The 17,355-nt window shown below is 40.0% G+C and overlaps 1 protein-coding gene across 2 annotated transcripts in view; it reads left to right on the forward strand.

The window, feature by feature from the left end:
* CNTNAP5 (contactin associated protein family member 5) overlaps positions 1–17,355 on the forward strand; it is a 1,047,625-nt gene that overhangs the window by 568,346 nt on the left and 461,924 nt on the right. The gene's annotated exons all lie outside the window — the stretch shown is intronic.

Below are 17,355 nucleotides of genomic sequence, written 5' to 3' on the forward strand. Positions count from 1 at the left end.
ATACGCTAGGTCCTTGATCATTATATATAGTAGTGTGCATCTGTTAATCCCAAACTCCTAATTTATCCCTCTCTCCTCTGTACATTTTCCCTTTGGTAACCATGTTTGTTTTCCAAGTCTATAAGTCTGTTTTTGTTTTGTAGATTTTTACATTTGTGTCATATTTCAGATTCCACATATAAGTGATATCATATGATATTTTCTTTGTTTGACTTACTTCACTTCATATGATCACTTAATCTTTATCCATGAAGATTGGAAAGCACTTCCTTTTACAGCAGTATAAATTAGGCCCTAATGTGTGGCAATATGGAACAGAGGTATGAACCATACCCTGGCTCTTCTATCTGCCTTTCCTTTAACATGGAGCTATGAAATTTTCTCCCTCCTTCTCTACTTGTTGTATTACTGTCCTTCCAGAAACAGCATGTTCACTTAGGGACAAGTACTTACAGAGGTCAGACTTACATGCAGGCATTGGATTGGAGGCTAAGGCAGGCGGCTAGGCCAATGAATCCTCTGAGAAGCCTTCCTGTCTCTACAGTTTGAATCAAACCCCCTCTTCTGGGCCAATATCCATCCCAGATTACATGATATTGCATCTTTCTTTAATTTAAATATCTTTCTTTCCCCACTGGACTGTGAGATCTGTCATCCAAACAAATTAGAGAAATATGAGTTAGGGAGCAAAAGACATAATTTAATAGTTAAGATCAGGTCAGACTATGGGAAAGCTTCAGAGTCAATGGATGAACAAAAAAACCCACTGAACCTCTGTAAATGACAGAAGCGTCTGGGTCTGCAAGTCAATCAGGAGGCTCCAAAGGTGCCTCTTGCCTTTATCAGTCTGTGGCCCTAGATTAAGTTCCTAACTTTGTCTCCCATGTAAGAGTGTATTAGGTACCTATAGCTGCATAACAAATTATGCCAACATGTAGTGATTGAAAATAGCATGTACTATGTCTCAGTTTCTAAGAGTCAGGAATCCAGAGGCCCCCTGACTGGGTAGTTCTGGCTACAATCAGCTTGTTAGTAGGGGCAACGGTCATCTCAAGTTTCAACCAGGGTTAATTCTGCTTGCAGGCTAACACACATGGCTGTTGAAAGGCCTCAGAAGATTCAAACTTATCCCCATGGCCTCTGCAGAAGGCTGCCTCATTGATAGGGCAGTACTCTTAATCCAGAGTGAGTGACTTTGGAGAGAGTGAGAAAGAATCCTCAGGACAATGCCATGGTGTTCATGTATCTCATAGCAAGAGTAGCATCCCATCATTTTCAACATATGCTGCTCATTAGAAAAGAAAATAAATCTAGCCCTTGCTCAAGTCAAGGGGATTATACAAATGTTTACACAGCAGGAGTCAGGGGTTATTGGGACCATCTTAGCATCTACCTGTAATAGGAGATGGAAAAAAAAATCTTTATATTACAAGACTGTGATGGTGATTGAAAATGAAAGTGTTAGCTACTCAGTTGTGTCCAACTTTTTACAGCTCATGGATGGTAGCCTGCCAGGCTCCTCTGTCCATGGAATTCCCCAGGCAAGAATACTGGAGTGGGTAGCCATTCCATTCTCCAGGGGATCTTCCTGACTCAGGCATCAAACCTGGGTCTCCTGCATTGCTGGTGGATTCTTTACCATCTGAACCACCATGAGATTAAATGGATCAAACCTTTGACACAGTGCTGAGAAGCTATTTAGCAAGTTTCTCTTTCTTCCACACCAACTCAATATCTCTGACGAAAATAAGCCTCACTCCTCAGAGTCATAAAAACTGAGTGAATTTGCACACTCCTGGGACTTTTATAAAATTTCCAAGATTTCCAGTCATGGAAGGTGAGTTAATCTCTTAGAAACATAGCGGTTTTCATGTATAGAGTTAGAAAATTTAAACCTCAATCCTTATGTGAAGAAGAAAAGTGGTGAACTGGCACTGGGCTTTTTCTCTTTAATTGGTGAGATGGTTGAGTGCAGAGACTTGTATGCCTCAGGTCAAAATACAGTTTTAATAAAGTACAGACCCCAGTGGCACTTTACTCTAAAGCATTCAGGTGTTACCTGTATTATTAAGCATGTGTCAGTCCATTAAAATGTGTTTATGACTGAGAGACAGGCTGGTAAAAGCTGCCCCATTACCCAGCTACACAGGGAGAAAAAGAAAATCATCGGGTATTTCTTTACCTGTCTCTCAAAAGGATCAGACAAGGAAAAAAATTTTTAAAAACATTCTGATGTCTATCTCAGAAAACTTGTTTGCTTCTTTCCCCAAGAATTTCCTGAATTTTGGAAATTATGAATTTCTTTCATTTTTCTTTGAAATGGATCAAGGCTTTTTGTCTCCTGGTGTTTTTCTATCCCAGGTAAAAGACAGATAAACAAGTAAACAAAGAAAGCAAAAGAACAAAACCGGTTTTTTCCTCCCTTACATTTCTGAGAAAACTTGTTTTCCAAGTACTTGAGATCATATTGGCTTTGTAAGAAGTGAAAAGCTCATGTGAGAAATTAGAAAATAATAACTGTTGTTCTGAAAGTTTTTGAGGGCCCTTGGGACTACCCTTGACACATGGTACTCCATGGAAATTAGAAACTAGCACCACATTTTATTAGTTGAACAAGGAATCCAGATATTTAAAGATCTACTTGAGATTAGTTCAGGTATTTCTAATGTCCTGAATCTAAAAGAAAGGATGACCCCACAGAAAGGGCAGATCATGGATGCCTGGCACATTCACTACTATTACCAGAGCTTCATATAGTGTGCATAGCTTTGGGGAGGCAGATTATTTTGTGCATTTTTGCATTGAAGATCAGGAAGAGAAGTCCAAACTAAGTCATTCTCAAAATAGAAGGGTTCTGAATTTATTTGTTCTAAGGGATTAAGTTTCAGGAAGATGAAGGACAGTAGTGCAATCCCTCCCTTGTATCCTACTTTGATTTCTATTTTTGTCATCTTCTTTCTTGAAAGCTTTGTGCGTGTGGATATGAGGAAGAGTCAAGGGTACCCTTTCACTGTAAGTGATGTGACACTTACATCAACAAACACTGTGATGTTGACACTAGAATCAGCAAACACTGTGGATCTCTTGCAGGTCAGGCATTATGCAAGGACCTTATCATATAATACTACAGAAAAAAACAAAAAACTCATGAAACATATGAAGTGATTCTTATTTTACCAACATGCATAAGAGAAAATTGAGAGTCAGAAATTAAGCTCCCTTGATCAAGAAGGTGTTCAAGCTCAGGCTTTTCCTTTGCACTCCTAGGTCCACAATTTTCACACTGTGTCTTGCTGACTCTTACATTGATTTTTGATATTCTCAGTTGCTTGAAAGTGAAAGATGCTCAGTCATGCCCGACTCTTTGCAACCCCTTGGACTTATAGTCCACAGAATTCTCCAGGCCAAAATACCGGAGTGGGTAGCTTTTCCCTTCTCCAGGGAAAGAAGGAAGATCCTTCCCAACCCAGGGATTGGACCCAGGTCTCCCACATTTCAGGAGATTCTTTACCAACTGAACTATCAGGGAAGCCCAATACCAGTTGCTTAAAGAATTCAAATATAAAGAAACTCTGCTTTAGCTGAAAGATGAAATGACAATAGGCTATTAAAGAAAGTAGGCTGCATAGGATCTAAAGTTGGCTTTTCCCAAAACATTTTACTTGGTGGCCCCATCAATAGACAGATTTGGGAATTAGATGGGTTGAGAACAGATGATGAATCCACTGTCTTTGTAGACTTTAGCTGACATTGCCTGTATACAATTATAATGTAAGTTATGCATACCTAACACACACGTATGCTACTGTTCATTGAATATATGGGACATAATTTTCTCAGACCTTTTTAAATACTCAGTGATGATTCCTTAGTAAAATTATCACATAATTTTATGTACATCACATAAGTACAAAGGGAACTGGGCTTTCCAGGAGGTGCAGTGGTAAAGAATCCGGCTATCAGTGCAAGAGACACGGATTGATCCCTGGGTCAGGAAGATCCCCTGAGTAGGAAATGGCAACCCACTCTAAGATTCTTTCCCAGAAAATTCCATAGACAGAGGAGTCTGACAGGCCACAGTCCATGGGATCGCTAAGAGTTGGACATGACTCATAACACACGCATGCACGAAGGGCACTAAGTAAGAGCCTGGATGCTTCCAGAGACTTTGCCATGCACAGGACAGGTTTTCCCATATTTGTGTCACCTCTGCATTGCAAACCCCAGCCGGAAATCTGAAGGCTGAATGGGAATGGAGAGGAAGCTTTCCAGAAGTCCTGCTGCCAGATGAGGAGCATCATCTCCCCCTTTAAGAATCAGAGCAGTCAATCGTGCAAATCTTAAATAAATACACACCTGAATCTCCTCCTTTATGCATTTCAAACCCTAGTTCCTCACCACTTCTCCCCAGGAACCACATGTCTTGGGGACCACTTTCTCAGGTCACACCTGCTCCTGGAATGATTGACAACAGATTCTATTTTTGAATGGAGGATGGCTGCCATTTTAAAAGACTGTTAAAAATATGCTTAGGATGTAGATATTATTGTCCAAACTAATCTGGATGACTAAGAACAGGAACTTGTGTAAAAGTAAAGGAGACCACTTGGCTTGGTCAAGCAGACTGTTTTGAATTGCAAGTGAAACATTAAGTCATCTGAAGAAAAGCTGGCACCATTATAATTATTCTGCAAGTGGCCTGCCATTTCAATATTATTTTTCTTGTGCTGATGGGAGAAGAATGGGGAATAAGAATAGGAAGAAAGAGATCTGGGGGCTTCAGTCCTGAAAATTGGAAGTATGTTTTTTTTCTGCTCTAAAGGGAAGTCGCTCAGTCGTGTCTGATTCTTTGCGACCCCGTGGACCGTAGCCCGCCAGGCTCCTCTGTCCATGGGATTCTCCAGATAAGAATACTGGAGTGGGTTGCCATTTCCTTCTCCAGGGGATCTTCCCAACCCAGGGATCGAACCCAGGTCTCCTGCATTGCAGGCAAACGCTTTATCCTCTGAGCCACCACCACTCAAAACATCAATTTCCCACTGAAAAGCTAGTCTGGGCAAAGTCCTTGAACTCAGGCCTTAGCATCCAGGACAACAACCTCACTGTGTTCTGCATAGATGCAGAATCTGAGTTTTATTCTGTTAGACCACACTGTACTTTGTAGCTGAAGGAGAGAACTGGTTTAGAATTATTTAAGTTCCTTCTAAACCTTCATGAGTTCCTAAAGCAAAACAGGAGGTCAACAATCTTCAAGGAAATCATCAACTCCAGAGTCTTCTTTTGACAATGGAATAAGTGGCCTTAATTACATGTGTTCAGCAGGGCCAATCTCCCTGCCAAAGATCACTTTTCTCAACTCCTCATCTTGTGGTGCATTTTGGGGAGGAAGAATGGTAAACTGGGCTTCTTTCATGCAGTGATTTTTGTGAATGAGATGCTTGAATATCCAAGGAAAGTCCTGCGTGTTTTTCTTTGTGATCCATATAGAATTAGGTGCCAAGGATCTAAATCTGAGAAGTTGTGTTTTGTTTTGTCATATGAACCATCTTTAATTCACACTAAGATACTCTATATGTGTCAAAGTTATCAGGATATGTAGGACTTTCAAACAATGTTAGTAGAGAAAGAGTTGTATGCACCAGACCTACTGATTGTGAAGAGAAAACAAGACAGTCATAATAAGGGTCTTTTAATGTGAGATAGACTTGACTCAGAGGTTAAAGCATCTGCCTCTGATGCAGGAGACCTGGGTTCGATCCTTGGGTTGGGAAGATCCCCTGGAGAAGGAAATGGCAACCCACTCCAGTATTCTTGCCTGGAGAATCCCAGGGACAGAGGAGCCTGGCAGGCTACAGTCCACGGGGTCACAAAGAGTTGGACACAACTGAACAACTTCACCTCACCTCACCTCAGATTTTGTCACAGATGAAAATTGTTATGTTTGCTTCACTGCAGAAAATAGAACACACCCCAGTAAGGCCAAATGGCAGAGAGACTGTCTAATGGCTTTTCATTAGAGAATATTCTTATCCAGAGCACATAGCTACAGTCTACTGCTCTGATGTACTAGAGGCATCAAACCCAGGGTGGAATTTTCAGTAGTAAGAAATGAGTCTCCGCACAATTGAACAGAACCCAGAAGATGGGAGAGGGAATTTTCAGACAGATCTAACCTGGCAGTAGGGACCTGCAAAACGATTATAAGCAGGAAAGACAGAAGGAGAAAACCAATCACCGGGAACAGGACAGAATCCCTAGGCCAAAAGACACATGATGAGCAAAGATCTGGAAATCAAACAGATGCTAAAAAAATGCTTTCAGTGGAGGCAGATGGCTTGCTGGAGAGACAATTTCAGGACATTCCACTGAATCTTTACATACAAGTAATAGTGTTCAGCATCCTCAACCACCTAGGCATTCCAGAATTACTAATTATGAAACAATTCCTTCTAATCAGTCATTAATTTTCTATATTTAGAAGAATGTTGGGGCTGACTTGTTCTTTCTATAGCTGATCATAGGATGAAATTTTAATGGCATAGCCTTTGATCCACAACCATCATGGATATTATTGGATGATTATTTAACATTGCCTGTATTTAAATAAATCCTCCTAGAGCTGTGGTCCACATCATCTCACTTATTCTTTTAGAATTTATATCAATTGATATTTTTTAAATAAACCTTCCTAAAGCCAACCAACTGCCCCATTATCTAGTCTTCTGGTTCTTTTCTTTTGTAGCTTTGGCTTAAGTATGTATTAGTTTGCTGGGATTGTCATAACAAAATACCATGGATTAGAAGACCTATCGGCTTCCTCAGTTGCTCAGTAGTAAACAATCTGCCTACATGGCAGAAGATGCAGGAGATGCCGGTTCGATCCCCAGGTTGGGAAGATCCCCTGAAGGAGGAAATGGTAACACACTCCAGTATTCTTGCCAGGAAAATCCCATGGATAGAGAAGCCTGATGGGCCCCAGTCCGTAGAATCACAAAGTCAGACTCACTCTGTAGGAGACCTATCAGAAATTTCCTTTCTTCCAGTTCTTGAGGCTAGAAGTTTAAGGTGTGGTCAGGGCTGGTTTCTTCTTGGTTTGCAGAGGCTGCTTTCTCCCTGTGTCCTCACATAATCTTCTCTCTCTGTGCCCATCTGTGTCCTAATGCCTTTCTCTTGTGAGGGCACAAGTCATATTGGCTATGGGCCTACTCATAAGACTTTATTTTACCTTTATTACTTCTTTCAGAATCTTATCTCTAAATACAGACACATTGTCAGGTATGGGGAGAGGGCTAAGACTTCAACATATGGATTTGGGGGAGTGCACAATTCAGCCCAATAGAAGGTATATTATCAGACATAGAGACCAGATTGTGATTGCTAAGAGGGATGAGGGGTGGGGGAGGGATGGATGGGAATTTGGGATTAGCAGATGCAAACTATTGTACAGTAAATTCTCAATATGAACCTTCAAATTGTCAACTTTCAAAGATGAGAACAGTATGCCAATTATCATACTGTATTATTGTACTTTTCAAGGTACTGTACTGTAAGATTAAAATTAATTTCTTTATTTTTCTGTTTGTTTTATATGCTATTTGTATTTTAAAGTATTATAAACCTATTACGGTACAGTACTATATAGCCAAATGTGTTATGTGGGTACCTATGGTTACTTTGACTTATAAACAAATTGGACTTATGAATGTGCTCTCAGAACAGAACTCATTCATATGTACGGGACTTACCTGTATGTAGAATGGATCAACAACAGTGTCTTACTGTGTAGGATAGTATTCTCTATTCAGTATCCTGTGATAAACCATAATGGAAAAAGAATATGAAAAGAATGTGTATAGGTGTATAACTGAATCACTTTGCTCTATAGCAGAAACTACCACAATATTTTAAATAAACTATACTTCAATAAGATAATTTATAAAAAATAATATATATTAATCGCGTGTACATGCATGCATGTGTGCAGTTGTATCCAACTCTTTGCAACCCTATAGACTGTAGCCCGCCAGGCGCCTCTGTCTATAGAATTCTTTAGGAAAGAATCCTGGAGTGGGTTGCCATTTCCTACTCCAAAGGATCTTCCTGACTCAGTGACCAAACCTGCATCCCCTGTGTCTCTTGCACTGGCAGGAGGATTCTTTACCACTGAGCCACCTGGGAACCCTGTATTAATCATATATCTCTATGATTGGTTTCTCAATGTTCTTGTCACCATGGAATGTAAGGATTCATGGGAACAACAGCACTGCCTGCCTTGCTCACCACTATTTGCCCAAGGCCTAGTCTAACACCTTGTTTATAATAGGCCTTCCGTAACTATTTGTCTTATGTATAAGCAAGCATCTGAATAAATGAACTACTAGAAATGACCTCCAAAACATTTCTGAAGGATCTCATTTTAACAGTGGAAAAAGAGTTCACAATGGTTTTTAACCAACATCCATGCTGCAACAGTTCTATGAGGCACCGTGTGCCAAGCCCAGGAATGAGCTGTACTCAGGGGAGATACTAATTAGATAGAGGCCAGTGGGGCTCCCAGAGGTGGGAGATGGCAGGGAGAGCTGTGTCATGAAGGTTGAAAGTGCTCACCCTATTGTTGCTTATGACCAGATGGTTGTAATCTGCAGCCCTGGAGTTTGCAGAGCATTCCCCAATATTGTCCTTTTTCATAGAATCTGTTTATATATCACCACCATCTGTACATCAAATAAACATGATGACTTTGTGAACCTCATCCTCTGCTTCAATTAAGCTGTCATTAATGCCTGTGTTTTAGCTAAGATAATGTTGAGAAAATCCCATTGGTAAGGACAAACAAACATTAGTAGATAGCCACAGGGCCATGGCTGTCTCAACAAGCTGTCTGACGGAGCCCATAGTTCAAGTTTCAGAAAACAAGCATGTGATGAGGCACTCCACTTTATGTGAACTGAGAAATGCCATTGCCTTAGCTTCAAGATATCAAGCAGAGGTTGGGAATATTTACTAAAGGAGTGATCTGGTGGGCCTCCATAGCTTTTTAAGGTCTCAGTAATAATGGCAGAAATATTTTATTTCTTAGCTAACTCTATATTCTTCTTCAGCTTGCTCCAACGGGAAACAGGGAACTAGATTTGTCTAATAGGGAAATAATCTCATAGTCAAAACTGTTGTCATTTTCTTTAGTCTTTCATGTTTTATACTTTAATAATTCTCTCATATAATTCACTTCGCCTCCACCTGTTACTGAATACATGTTCCTGTGTCTGATGCACAATGAGGCCAAACAATACCAGAATGTTGGAGTTTGGAGCAGAGAAAGTTTTACTGTAGGCCCAAACAAGGAGAACAGGTGGTCGTGTCCCACAAAGCTTCAGACTCCTGGAAAGGTTTCAGCAAACCATTTTTTTAAGGCCAAGTGAAGGAGGGACATGGTTGGTTGTTACAAACTTCTTGGTGTCGGAATCCATTGCTTTTATAGCTAGCCACATAGGCCAGGTCATGATGTTCCTGTAAACCTCCACCAGCACAGTTGTTATTCTTTGTGCTACAACTTTTTATCTCTGTGAATGGAAAGGTATCATGCCTTCAAGGTCAAAACCTTGAGACTGGACCATCCTGTACATTTCAGGCTATAGGCAATATTCTTAGCTCAAAATAAAAGCAATAGAATTCAATGGTTAAAGTAAAAGAAGCAGATCTAGTATGGAGTCAGATTTGTTCTTCCCTATTACACAGTTTAATTCAGGAAGCTTTTGTAGCATCTGTGCTCTGCTGGTACTGTACTCAATTCTGAGGATGGAGGGCTGCTGCTGCTGCTAAGTTGCTCCAGTCGTGTCTGACTCTGTGCAACCCCACAGACGACAGCCCACCAGGCTCCCCAGTCCCTGCAATTCTCCAGGCAAGAATACTGGAGTGGGTTGCCATTTCCTTCTCCAATGCATGAAAGTGAAAAGTGAAAAGTGAAAGTGAAGCCACTCAGTCATGTCTGACTCTTTGCGACCCCGTAGATTGCATCCTACCAGGCTCCTCCATCCATGGGATTTTCCAGGCAAGAGTACTGGAGTGGGTTGCCATTTCCTTCTCCAGAGGATGGAGGGATTGGCTTCCAAAAGCTCATAGGTGCTGTTGAAAGGGACAGTATAGAGTACCGATAATGCAATAGGACAGATGCTTAGGACACAGTAGGAGCATAAGAGAAGAGGGACCAGGAAGGCTGAGAAAGTGAAGGCTTCCTAGAGGCAAGGAAAACATAGCTCGATTTTGAAGAATGAATAGAATTTCATTAAACAAATAAGGAAGGGAAGGATGTGCCAATGAGAGGAGAGAAATAGGAGGAGATCTGGATGTCTAAGTCTCCACAGGTGGCTTAGTCACAGATACAAAGAAGCACAGGCAAAATATGAACCACAATTTTGGTCAGGGACACCAAAGTTTGGCTGTCTCCTAAAGGTGACAGGGAGGAGCTCCTCCTCCTGACAGGGAGGAGCTGTATCTGGCTGTGGAGCTGACCTTCATTTTTATCGTGTAGACTTTGGAACCAAGCATTCAAGTCTCTTCTAGAGACACTGTATCTTCACCATCAACTATGAACATATCAGAGTTTTTATCTGATTCCAGTGTATGTCAAACCCAGCTGTTCTCCTTCCAGATGCTGACCAAAGGTTCTGAGGATCCAGGTTATCTTAACACATGAGCCAGCCTTTCACAACCAGGAAAGGTTTAACCTATGATTTATCATCCAGGTGCCAGGAGGGTCCAGCTGCTGACACTTGGCAGTGGAGATTCAGCTAGTCTGACACTCGATCAATCAAGTAACGTTTGGAGAGGGCAGGATGTTGCTCTGTTGATACCTGTTGATACCTAGGGGAATACCAAATCACCATGCAGACTCTGATCCTCAGGAACTTTGAACACCATCAAGGAGATAACACTTACAGAGATGGATTGTTAATTAATAGTACAAGGCAGTAAATAATATGAACTAAATGAATAGATCAGACAGTGGATATTTTTAGAATCCAAAAGGAGAAATATCTATGTACAGATCTTGCCTAGGAAAACTTTCTTTTTTCATTTCCTGGTGTATTAACTTACTGTTTCAACCATTCAGTTCTTTTTATGCGTCCTGTACTATGCTGCTGCTACTGCTGCTGCTGCTAAGTCGCTTCAGTTGTGTCCAAGTCTGTGCTAGGTGACCGCAATAGGAAGTTAAAAAAAAAAAAAAAAAGCTTCCTGCTCCTAGAGTTAAGGAGAGGAAGTACTAGGACAAAAACTGGGCATTGGAGGATAGTGAGGTGAATTTGAATAGTCAGAGAGCTGGGAGAATAGCATACGGGTGAGGTGGAGGGTGGAGGAAAAGCACGTTAGCTTAGTGCATTCACTAGGAGCATAATGAGTACACTAGCCCAGCTAGAGTAAGAAATTTGTGTAGGCGTACTGAGAAATAAGATGGCAAAGACAGATGGGGACCAGATTACAGAGGCATCAAGCATCAAGACAAGTATTTGACTTTCATTCACTGGGCTCTATTGACAGACTGGAGGGATTTTTGCTGTAAGTTTTAATAATAACCTTGCTCTTCCAATACTTCAATCTAGCAAGTTGTCTTGTACCAGAAAGAGATCAGGGGCTGGGAGAAAGAGGGAACCCATCAGAAAGATTCCCAGGTCCCTGATAGGGGATGGAATCAAAGTTGGAGAGGAAATTTGAAGAAATATGTGAATTTAATTCCCCATATGAAGGAAAGGGTTAATAGAATTTGATAATTGATGGATAAATGGTATTCAAGAAAAAGAGGACAGAGGACCTAAATTGTGGCATAATGGTGCTAATAATTAGAATATGCTCTTTTATGATGTGATTGACATTTTAAGACTGCCTTATTCAATTATTTAGATATCCCCCACTTTGTTCTCTCAAAAACTGAAATTACCTTTGAATTGTTAAGTAAAGGTTGGTATGAAAGGATATGGAAAAACAGCTGAATTGAGTTTTCTGGGGAAGATAAAGCCTAGAAACTTCTAAGTCAAGCCAGGCAGTTGTGTCTTTGTTTTACAGATAAAGAACGAGTTGAGAGAGATTAAGAAATCTGTCTAGACTGTTAGAAATTAAAAGTGGCAGGGCCTAGAGCAAGGGGTCACAGGTGAATAAATGCAGTGGGGAGATCTGTAATAGGTTATTTCCAGGATTGGAAATAGAGTCTTCAGGACTGTGCTCTGGCCTGAACTGTAGCTCTGTGTATCCCAGTGCGGCTGTATGGCTGATGGTTAGAGATGCTGGGACAGACACCTGACTTCAAAGGTTCTGTCTTCAATCCATAAAGAGAGACCCTTGGGGAACACATGTATACCTGTGGCGGATTCATTTTGATATTTGGCAAAACTAATACAATTTTGTGAAATTTAAAAATAAAATTTAAAAAAAAAAAAGAGAGAGACCCTGAAATCAGGTGAAGGCTGAAATGCAAAGACCTGTTAGGAACTGGACTGCGAATGAGAGATGAAAAGGGAGTGAAACAGACAGAAATCAAGTGCTTGCTTTCTGAGACTCTGCAACCTCAAGTTATTCCTTGATACCAGTGATTCTCAACCAAGGGAAATTTTCCAGTCCCATCCACCCTGACCTCCCATTCCCACATTTTCAGGCAGGGGACTTCTGGCAGTGTCTGGTGATGATTTTTTTTTTTAAAGCACAAACTTAATTTATAGGCTTTCAGCATGGCCAAATAATGTGCTAAGTATATTCCCTGGTGGCTCAGACAGTAAAGAATCTGCCTGCAATACAAGAGACCTGGGTTCGATCCCTGGGTCAGGAAGATCCCCTGGAGAGGGGAATGGCTACCCACCCACTCCAATATTCTTGCCTGGAGAGTTCCGTGGACAGAGGATCCTGCAGGTGGGCTATAGTCTATGGGGTTGAAAAGAGTTAGACACAACTGAGCTACTAACACACAAGAATATTCATATACATTTATCATTTTATTTTTGTAAAACTCTGAGTTTGGTGGTGTTATTCTTTTTTCCCTTTATTCATTTTTAATTGCAGTATAGGTAATTTACAACGTGGTGTTAATTTTAGGTATACAGCAAAGTTACATATAGTATACGTATACACACACACACACATATATATTCTTTTTCAGATTGTTCTCCATTATAGGTTATTGCAGGATATTGAATATAGTTCCCTGTATCTGCTATATAGCAGGTGCTTGTTGGTTCTCTTTTTATATATCATAGTGTATATGTGTTAATCCTTATCTCCTAGAGGAAATCATAGGCAGAACATTTTTTGACATAAATTGCAGTAATGTTTTTTGGATCCATCTCCTAGAGTGATGAAAATGAATGCAAAAATAAGCAAATGGGACCTAATTAAACTTAAAAGCTTTTGTACAGCAGAGGAAACCATAAACAAAATGAAAAGACAACCTACAGAATGGGAGAAAATATTTGTGACAGAGAAGGGGTTAATTTCTAAAATATACAAACAGCTTATATAACTCCATGTCTGATGATGTTTTTGGTGCTGGGGATGGGGGCATCCCGGGAGTCAGGGATGCTGTTAAACATCCTATAGAAAAGCATAGTCCAGGACACCACACCCCCAGCAAATAATTATTCAATCCCAAATTTGAGAAATTCTAGTCCCTCCCAAGGCAAAACCTTACTGCTAAACGAAAAGATTCAGGCTGTTGGAATACTTCTTAGTCACCTGAGTCTCAGTCTTAATAAGTGTGAACTATAAATTGTTGTGAAGGTCTCATTATAAAAAGGTATTAAAAAACACACAAGATGCTTGGTAATGATATTTATCTAGAAAAATAAAATCAAAGTAGAAAAGGTCCAAGGTCAGATCTAAGTGGACATTTTGAGAAACGAAAGCTGAGTTGTGCTTTAATTCAATAGAAACTTGAAGTTTCATGAAAGGACAGAACTAAAGTGTGAACTCAGTCTTGTCAAAGGGAAGGTTGCCTTGTGAGAACAGAAGTGGTGCAGTTACTTAGGAAACATTGAAACAGTTCCTCAAAAGGTTACATATGGAGATACCATATATGACTCAGCAATCCGGCTCCTAGGTGCACACCTAAGAGAATTAAAGACTTAAGTCCTCAGAGAACTCTGTGCAGGAATGTTCATAGCGGCATTATTCATAATATCAGCAAAGTGCAAGTGACCCAAATGTCCATCACCTGGCAAAAGGATAAACAAAATGTGGTCTGTCCACACAATGCAACAACATTCAGCCATATAGGTAGATAGATAGACTGATACAGATAGACGGATACAAGCTGCTACCTAGAATGAACCCTGAAAACATTATGTGAAGCAAAAGAAGCCAGTACAAAAGGGAGCATAACATATTATTTCATTTATAGGAAATCTCCGCAGGCAAGTCCATAGAGACAGAAAGCAGATTATTGGTTGGCACATCTGGAGGTGGGGGATTCAGGCAATTGGAGACTGATAGCTAAGGTTACAGCATTTCTTTGAGGGCTCCAAACATTTTAAAATTAATTGTAATGGCAGCCTAACTCTGTGACTATACTAAAAACACTGAACTGTACTTTTTACACAAATAGATTGTATAGTCTGTGAGTTTTATCTCAATAAAGCTGTTTCAAAAATATAACTAAAAAAAAGCAAAGTTAAATTCCACAGCAGAAAATAGAGGTAGAGGTAATTGGCCATCAGAATGATTCCTGAAGCAAAGCAGGGTTCGCTTTGGAGTGCGGAGAGCAGAAAGCACTCAGCCTGGGCGCCTGACAGCTCAGCCTGGGTGCCCGACCCCTGCGTTTGAATTCTGGGTCTACCCCCACAGTAGCCATATGACCCTGGACAGCCTTTCCAATTTTGTTTTAGCTTGTGTAACATGAGGGCCCTAAAACTTGGCCTCTGGGAATATTGTGCGAATTAGGAATTACATATTCAAAGTGCCTGGCTCATTGTAGATATTCAGTACTGGTAGTGTATATTGTTAGCTGTTTTTACAATTGGGCCGTGTTTCACATTTCATCTGCAAGTTTGGTTGCAAGGATGGAAAGTGTCTATTTTTATATTTTTTTATGAAGAAAACCTTCTAAACCTCTTTAATGCTCTCTGTGAAAGACCTTTTATACCATTGCCTTAGGCTGGATTCTGGAACTAGGAAGCAGTTACTTTAAATAATGAGAGGTGGAGGGATGTGGAGGGAGAAGTAGAAAACAATGAAAACATTTCCTATCCTTTATCTCAGCCTAAACAGTTTGATAGTATTAAAAAATAATTACAAATGTTGCACAAGTTTTTTAGAAACTTCACAAATTCTAGGACTTTACATAAGAAAAAAGAATCTGTGATTCTCGCAGTTAAGCTAGTTCCAGTGTTTTCTCTTTGTTGTCATTTTTAACAAAATGGGAGCAATATCCTATATACTATATTTCACCTAATAAGATATCACTACCACTCTTGGAATTATGATTTTAATGACTACATTATATTTCATATAATTATTATTAATGGTAGAGAAACTTTCATTTACAATAGTGCCTGCTGCTGCTGCTGCTGCTAAGTCGCTTCAGTCGTGTCCGACTCTGTGCGACCCCAGAGACGGCAGCCCACCAGGCTCCCCCCCGTCCCTGGGATTCTCCAGGCACGAACACTGGAGTGGGTTGCCATTTCCTTCTCCAACGCATGAAAGTGAAAAGTCAAAGTGAAGTCGCTCAGTCGTGCCCGACTCCTAGCGATCCCATGGACTGCAGCCTACCAGGCTCCTCCGTCCATGGGATTTTCCAGGCAAGAGTACTGGAGTGGGGTGCCATTGGGTGAAATACTTTGAATTTAATATGACAAGAGATATGCAAAACCATACAAGAAAAATGTTAAAACACTCATGAAAGGCACTGAATAATACTTGGACAAATGTAAAAATATATCCCATTCTTAAGATACCATTTCTCCCTTAGTTATAAATGTAATATAATCTCTGTAGTAACATAACAGTTTATTTTATGGCATTAGATGCATTATACTAAAATTCATATAGAAAAGCAAACATTCAGGGTTGTATTCTGTATTATCAAATACAATACATCTGATTCACCTAAATTATTGCTATTAGAAATATTAGCAGTTGTGAATTTTTGCTATCATAAATGATATTATAAACGATGTCATGAACTCTTTTCACCATAAACCTTGATTGCAGTTTTGTTTTAGGATTTGTTTTAGGATCAATTTTAGGATTGATTCTTCTGAATAAAATTCGTGGAAATGAGGTATTATATTTTTAGGGTTTTTGATACTTGTTGGTATACTGCCTTCTAGAAAGAATGTATCAACCTTTGAAATTGCCTGATTCCTCTATATTCACTAAAATAAAGTGTGTGTGTGTGTGTGTATATATATATATATATATATATAAATTTTATATATATATAAAATTTTCTATTCTTTGCCAGTCTGGGAGATGACAAATATTATTTAATATCACTTTAAAGTTCAGAAGTTTTATGTTTGTTATCATCCAACAATCATTGCAGAACCCAAGCCCCACCTTTTAAGCCTCAGCTTTTAAATTACCCCAAAGTGGCCCTAAAAACCCTTTTCTTCTATGCCCAGAGAAATTTCCCCAAGGAGGTTCCTTTCCTCAAGGGTAATGCTTTCCTGTCCCCTTCATTGAAAATTTCTATTTTTTTCAGACCTGTTTATCTCAGAGAGGTTTTTGGAGGAAAGCAACCTGATAGAATTGATTTTCCCTAATTTGTGAATAATTAATAACACTTAAACCTGTGCCTTTAATAGACTGTTCTTAAAAAATAAACCTGAAGAGGCTCCAGGGGTGTTATTTTGGATCCATTAACAGAAGGATGGGGACAGAGAGCCCAGGGAGAAGCAGGTATTTGGAGAGAGGTCTGCCACTTCACTCACCTTGGAATCTGTGCCCAGGTCAGCTCTTCAGAGCTGGTCTTGTTTTTCTTAGCTTCTTTCTTTCCTCTTTTGAAACCTCTCATGGATTACTGCTCAACCCAGGCTGCACAATTGAATCTCTGGAGATCTTTGAAACTTCCAAGGCCTGTGGCCACCCCATAAGTCTGCCTTAATTAACCTGGTGTGGGGCCCAGAGACCTGTCTTTTCAAAAGCTCCCCAGGTGATCCCTTTGTGTGGTCAGCAGCAAGAACTACTGTTCACATAATTTTCTTCTAAGAGCTAAGATTTCACACAGGCTCCCCCTGCAGGGACTAGGGACCTTGTAGGAAAAGATCAAAAAAGATCAAATCAAAAGGAAAAGCAGACCAGAAAGAAAAAAAAAAAAAGAAAGAAAAGAAAAAACAACTCACCAACCAAGCGATCCCTTATTGTAACCTGAAGCTTTTA

Source organism: Bubalus kerabau, chromosome 3, assembly GCF_029407905.1.
Source record: "Bubalus kerabau isolate K-KA32 ecotype Philippines breed swamp buffalo chromosome 3, PCC_UOA_SB_1v2, whole genome shotgun sequence".
Lineage (NCBI taxonomy): Eukaryota > Metazoa > Chordata > Mammalia > Artiodactyla > Bovidae > Bubalus > Bubalus kerabau.